The sequence below is a fragment of the Microtus pennsylvanicus genome, chromosome 18 (genome assembly GCF_037038515.1).
Source record: "Microtus pennsylvanicus isolate mMicPen1 chromosome 18, mMicPen1.hap1, whole genome shotgun sequence".
Taxonomy (NCBI): Eukaryota; Metazoa; Chordata; class Mammalia; order Rodentia; family Cricetidae; genus Microtus; species Microtus pennsylvanicus.
The window spans coordinates 9,757,143-9,764,596 of NC_134596.1; the positions used below are offsets into that span (position 1 = coordinate 9,757,143).

Consider the following 7,454-nt stretch of genomic DNA (forward strand, 5'->3'; position numbering starts at 1 on the left):
ATTAACTAGTCTACAATGAAAATATACTATTACAAATAAACTCATCATTGCTCAGAATGCTGTCAGATTTCTTCTGAGAGTGCCAAATAAAGTTTCTGAGCAAGTACTTGTGACAGGGTATGGCTGTTTAGTATAAAAAAGAAACATGCCCACAGTGACTGACACACAGATAAAAGACAAAGGTTTACATATAGAAATTTTGGGATATTTTACAAGTTTTCTTCAGCAATATATCACAAGAAAATCATTATATTTTTTGGATCATAAAGAAGCAATTTAATGTTGATTTATTAGACGGAATGTCTATTTTTTATTATTTTGCCATTTTCGTTATCTTTTTATAGAATCCTTTTTCTTGTTAGTGTTTCCTCCTTGTATGGCATTCGTTAATTTTATTTTAATTTAATTACTTTCTTTTGTTATTTTCCAACATGACTGCAGCCTCTACTCTGCCTCCTATTTCACCCCTACATTTGGACAACCTCTTACTCTGTTTCTCCACTGTATTCTCGCAGTAGGAAGGAGGCTTCTTCTCATGGACACCAGCAAAGCTTGGCATAACACCAGGCACCTCTACCTATATTTAGTCAGAAAAATGCGATCTGGAATGAGGAACAGGTTTCAAAGTATCGGCCAAAGCCACAGGGACACATCATTCCCTCACTGCCAGGTGTCCCAGAAATAGATCAAGCATCACAACAGTCACAAATAAACAGAGGAACTAGGTGGGTCCCATAAAGGCACAGTGGTTGTTGGTATATCCCACCGTAATTTCTGCAAGTCATTCAAAGTTTGTCATCTTTCTCTCTTGATTTCCAATTTCTGAGGCTTAATTTCTTTTGGATAAAAATATAACCCAAATACTCAAAAGATGGCTGTCTTTGTACTTTCACTGGGGCAATTATTAACCCCGAAGGGAGGGGATTCTATTGAAGCTGACAATATATTACAAACAAACATTTCATTTATTTGGACAAGCAAGTCATCATTCTTAAAGGATGATATAAAATTGCTGAAATTGAAATGTAAGATTTTGTGTAGCCTGAGCCACAGATTTCTGCCATAATATAAAATATTTTGTCATACCCTGAGGCAAGATGTTCTAATGATATCTTCTAATTGGTTTTTTGAAATTAACTAATGAAACACTAAATGCAAATCTTTGACAATTTCAGTGAGCACATAGGATACTAAAAAACAATCTTTTAAATATAAAACAATATTATAGGTATCTTTTGCTATGGAAGAAACAGAAGGCAATGCAAAAAGTAAAGCTCCCATTAACTCTCATTAACTCTTATTAAATCTTATATCAATCTCCAATTTCCAGATTTCTTTGTTGGGGGAACATCTTTAACTGTTTTTCCTGTAAAGCAGGAAAGTCATAGCTAGCCACTGGCTATATGAGTGTCCAATATCTGAGAACATTCGAATATAATCAAAAATATTACTTTTATTTCTAAATGGTCTCAAAGCAGACTTAAATACCACAATAGTGTTGTCATTGGCTAGCTTTTCCTCTCAAGCATCCAGTTTCTGTGTCTCCAATTAATCTGTTTGGTTACTGCATCATCTTGAAACAATTCATTAGGTCCCTGAATTAATTGACATAAATCTTCGGTCTGCTCTTCAGAAGACAGAAGTTTATTCCAGACCTTCCTGTTATTGAAGTAACTTGAGCATATACCGCTATTTCAAAATGTAATTGCTGGTTTCTTTTTCTATGAACTCCCTCACCAGTAAACACATGATATGCGAGCAGGAAAAAATATTTTAATTAAGGAAGCCATTTTAGGGTTGGCAAAAGACTTGGCTCTATAGGGGTTCCCAGGAGTCCAAGTGGATGTCCGCTGTTCGGTCCTTGGACCACAGAGGAGAGGGTGCCTGAACTGGCCTTCTCCCATTGCTGCAATGATGAATATCTTGCATATCACTGTAGAACCTTCACCCAACGACGGATTGAGATAGAGACAGAGACCCACATTGGAGCACTGGATTGAGCTCCCAAGGTGCAAATGAGGAGCAGAAGGAGGGAGAACATGAACAAAGAAGACAGGCCCGTGAGGGGTGTGTCCACCCTTTAGACAATGTGACTGATCTAATGGGAGCTCCACAAAGACAGCTAGACTGGGACTGAACAAGCATGTGATCAAACAAGACTCTATGAATGTGGCTGGCAATGAGTGCTTACTGAGAAGCCAATGATAATGACACTGGGTTTTGATTCTACTGCATGTACTGGCTTTTGGGAGCCTAGTCTGGATGCACACCTTCCTATACCTGGATAGAAAGGGGAGGGCCTTGGACTTCCCTCAGAGAAGGATATCCTGACTTCCCTTAGGACTGGAGAGGGAGAGGGAGAGACAGTGGGAGGAATAGTAGGGAAATGGAAGGAGGGGAAGAGGTGGAAATTTTTAAGAAATAAAGAAAAGGGAATTTGGTGGGTCAGATTTCTTTGATCTGTGACCCAACATTTTTCTTCATGTTTGGATTTCCACAACAGATAGTCACCATTTCACAGGCAAGCTTTGTCCAATTGTTTCCATTTCCCACAGTGTAAGGCATCTAAAATCCTGTACTCCTGCAGCATTTGCATCAAAGGAGCATTTATTCCATACTGAGTGCAAGTTACTTTTAATTCTTTGAGTTGTTTGAATGGGCTCAGGGCAACTAAGTTATTGTTTGTCCTGCACTTATCTTTGCTCTATTGCTAATAACATTTGTACTTTCTCTCCTCAGAAAGTACCTTCCCTGAAACTAGCTTGCTTGAGAGACACACAACAAATTCTGAGTGTTTGCACTACTCTAAGACGTCTCTGCATCATTGCTTGATCTAAACCAGCCCTTGTGTAAGAGGAGGAGTGCTTTTTTGATAATAGGAGATTTACAGAGTTTCCAACTTCTGTGAAGGTAATACTGCTAAATTCCTCAAGCTATTTAGATCCTGCTTAATTATTCCACCAGTTACTACTTCTCAGCATTGCTCACCAGAAGCAAAGGACTTGAAAACTTTCTATTCTTGCACTTAGTAGTTTCTACCTATATCTCTCTAGGCACGGGCTGATCATAATCAAACAGTACTATAAATGTTTCCTCATCTAACAGCTCCTGTGGTGGATTGGAGTGTCCTGTCTCAGGTGTAACCATTGCAGGCAGAACTACTTTTTACCTATTATGTGCAAATACAAACTCACCCTTATGAGCCCCCAGAAATGAAAAGTATACTTTGTGCTAATTTCATGTTATAATGGTCTTGGTTTTTCACCTCAGTTTTTCTATGTCCAAGGTACCATTCTTGGGAATTCAAAGGCTGAGCTTATCTACAAATTCTAAAAAATTCTGTTTTTGAAACTGACCCACCTAAGCTCCTTTAGATTGTAAATTTTCTCCAAAGCAACTACATAGTCAGATAACTAATGATTTTCTGTCCCATTACAAATTTATTTACAATTAAAATCCCTTGTAATTCAACCCATGTTCACATTTACTTTTTCCCCAAGCACTTAGTCTTTACTTTACACCTGTGGTATCATCTACCTTTTGGTATTGATCATGCAATATGTCCATAGTCCAGTTTCACTTCTGAAGAGCCAACATTTATTGTCCTGAACTACACATTTCTATACTAGTGTAAGGGATGAGGATTAAGATAAAAATTTACAAGAGAAAATATATAGATATTTATGGACACCCAGTGAATACTGTTACATGTCTCAAGTTTTTATTCAAAGTTCTTATATAAGTCAGTCCAAAGATGGGTTAGGAGGCAAGACTTCCTTGCCATGATTCAAAGAACAAACTAAATAATATTCTCTCAAAATCACCAAACAGGGAGCAACCACACCCTAGGAAAAAATACACTTTTTTCTTCTCACAATGTCCTATAACAACACCTTAGTTCAAATCATCCTAGCTTATATCCTTAAAGAAAAAAGTGTAGGTCTGAACTCTATGACCATTAGTCCAGTTGTAAAATATTCATGAGTACATGTGAATTCATGAATTCCAAGTAATAATAAATGCTTATTCTTGTGGTATATCAAAAACTCAGATCCCAGCATGCCTAATGGCATGACTAATGATGTCTAATCCTTATTAGACTGAGATCACTGAGAAGAAACATTATATGTTTTCTCAAGGATGTTTGCCAAAATTGACTACTAAAGTTCCAGCAGGTGGATTCATACTGAATGACATACATCTGGCATAAATGAGCTCAGTTGTTATTACACAGAGAAAATCATACAATATTTAAATGTAATAGTAATTTTGGAAATTGTGCAGTAGTTTTAAAATCAGAGATGTGATGGATTTATCCCAATAATATTTGTATATTAATATAAAGAATATAATGTATGAATAACAATTGCATCAGAGAATGAAAAGCAAATAGAAAAAATTTAGGGAACTTGTGAAATTGGATATAAGACCTTATAAACAAACAAACATAATTGATGAAGACATAAATATAATAAAAATTTTCAATGATAGCATTTGCTCTTATTTTATTTATTTTTAGCACACTGTGGGATAGTGTATTTCAGTTGGGTCTATTTGGAAAAGGGCTCTAAATCAATTTTTTTCTTCAATCTCATCATTTTTTGAGGGACATCATTGCAAAAATAAATATGAATTGTATTCAACTTAATGAAAAATACTAATATACATAAGAAATATTATATAGTATACATACAGTGTTTTAAAATTATAATAAAGCTACATAAAAAATCAAAAATTACAAAAACTGATCAAAAACAGTCAGCAATCAGAAGCATGTGACAATCAGATTTACAATCAGAAACGTTGATACAGGAATGAAAGTTTTTATTTATACAGCTCTAATATATCAAAAACAACCTGAAACTCACTCAGACAACGCACAGTGAGGATGGAGACACATGTGAATCAGCAGCTCTGGTGGACATCCCTGTATAAACTTCAGACCTGTGTTTTGCATTTCTCAGTTTTATATCTCTGTCCTTATTGGTTCCTAATGCATCTGAACTGGAATACAAGTGCTCCTCTAATAAGAGGCCACAGATCAAATAAAAATGTCTGTACTGAAGAATTTTGCCAGTCAGGCCACAGCCAAAAATCCTGTTTTTAGCTGGATTTAGTCAAAGTCTGACTACAAACATCTCTAGAGAAGGACCAGAGACCAGCAGGACACAGAGGCATTAGAAATGTAGAAAGGCAAGAAATTTCTGAGATTTTCCATTCTTCCACTAAGAGTCTTCTGCTCCTGTTTGAAGTACAGAAAAATGAATTTATGTCTCAAAAGCTTCTACTTCAGATTTTATATTTGAGATTTCTGGATAAATCTTTGTTTTGTAATAACCGTAAGAAAGATTAAATTTAGGTATCAACAGTGGACAGAATCCCATGATGTTCTGATAAACTGCACAACCAGAGGTCCTCCTGAGACAATGGCTATATTGGGCAGTGGTCTTGCATGACCCCTGGGTCTGCTTTAACATTTAAAGTGTCATATTTCCAAAACAGTTCATTTATGGAATCTGTCATGGAATTTCTGAATGTCATACCAGAAAACTGCAAACAAAAAGAATAACTATCAGCCATCAGCTGGGAGACAGGGAGACTTTCATGTAAATAGCCAGGAAAGAGGGTTAGGTATCTGGATATAGAATTGCCCCCTAGTTACCACAGGATAGTTCTCTCTTTTGATAATTAGAATAAGTGCCTCAGTTAAATAACATTTTCCAGTCATCCACTTACAACTTCGTTGTTTCTGCCAAAGCACACATTTAAATGGGAGGGAGAAATGAATCAACAGTTTGGAATAAGTTCTGAAGGAGGGGCCAGAGCCCTCGCTGCTCTGCCTTTTTTCCAGGTGGCTGCAAACACAGTTGCTGGCCATAAAAATTATTTCTCCTACTACATTTCACTATAATTGCCTAGGTCAGGAATTTCATATTGTAAAATATGAAAGTTATACCATTATTGCTAATAATACAATTCAGTAATTTAAAAAGCAGTTTGCTTATACTAGAGATGGTATTCTGCAATGTTTATATGATTTTTCTTATACATCTATTTATTTGGATTTGGAAATTAGCTATATTTTTAAAATTATATTTCTAAGAAAATGTTTTGATAACAGAGCCGAGGATGAGTCACTTTTAGAAATAATACAGTCTTTACAGACTAATAATGAACAGCTAGCTCAATACATTAATACTATTGAAAGGGATAATATTAATATAACAGACAAAATCCAATCTATGTTGAAGGGTCCTGAGAAATTATCTGAAATAATTTATAATATTGAACTTAACAGTCATAATTTGTTGAAAAGTTAAATTAGAATATCAGATAAATGATGTCTCTAGGAAGGTAATATGCACTCTATCCAAATAATACCTAAGGATGAGACATTATCTTTACTGAACACATTACATACCTCAGGATCATGTGTGCTGAATAAGGATCAGAAGCTAAACTGATCAATGAGGGCACTAGAACAGCACAACGGAATGGAGATTCAGACTTTACAAAAGTCTGTGGAAACATATTTGAAATTTCCAATTAAAGAAATTATTGGAACTGATGGGCAGGGAGATTAAGTATAAGAACAGGGTATAACATCACCAGTATAGGTCAAAGTCAGGGATGACTTACCCAGAGTTTTAACAGCTTATCCAGTTATCTCATTTGAGACACCATCTGGTACTAAATACCCTTAGGTAGTCAAATAATATTAACGGCAATTGTAGTTATGAGTGATCTGAAGGAAATTAAGCAAGCAATAGTATCTTATGACTTGCACTCAATTACCATTTGTAAGGGATAGGATTCAGGATCAAGCAAATGTCATACCAGGGTTAAACAGGTAAAGAGAGAATCCTATAGCGACTTTATACAGAATCGAAGGCTGTAAAATTAGGAGTAATAGACCCTGAAGAAAGACATGTAATTTTAGAAACTCTGGTATTTGAAAGTTATAGTTTAAGATGCAAAAAGATACTCAGTTCTTTAAAAGTCAAATCAGCACCAATAGGTGAACTGATGTTCCATAAAATGAATTTTGAGACATTAGATTATAGTACTGAGGCTTGGGTAGGAGAAGCAATTTTCAATGGTATGAGGAGATAACAAAATGCCAAATGAGCAGGAATTATAGAGGAAAGGGAGGTTGAAGATCCTGAGAGGGAAACTTACAGAGAAATGAACCACGCTCATGGGATATCATGAACACTACACCAACAACTGTTAAACCTGTATTCCACTGATTTAGGATATCTGCTTGTGGGAGACAGTTAAGGAGCCTGAGAGAGAGACCACAATTTGTTTCTGCTTCAAGATCTAATTTTTGGAGACATTTCCATAAGTTGGGATGTCTAAATCTTCTTGATATGGTAGTGTTTAGGAACTGCCTCAGCTTAATGTGTCAGGCTGTTTTCTCCCCATAGGTGGCTTTACCTTTGGGAGGTATT

The 7,454-nt window shown here is 35.8% G+C and overlaps 1 long non-coding RNA gene across 1 annotated transcript; it reads right to left on the reverse strand.

Annotated features, from left to right (window-relative positions):
* Positions 1 to 3,704: 3,704 nt before the first annotated feature.
* LOC142837384 (uncharacterized) lies at positions 3,705 to 6,828 on the reverse strand. Its single transcript, XR_012908267.1, has 2 exons — positions 6,640 to 6,828; positions 3,705 to 5,242 (listed from the first exon to the last, which is right to left on the reverse strand). It is a non-coding gene; the product is annotated as an uncharacterized LOC142837384 (long non-coding RNA).
* Between the last annotated feature and the right edge of the window lie 626 nt (positions 6,829 to 7,454).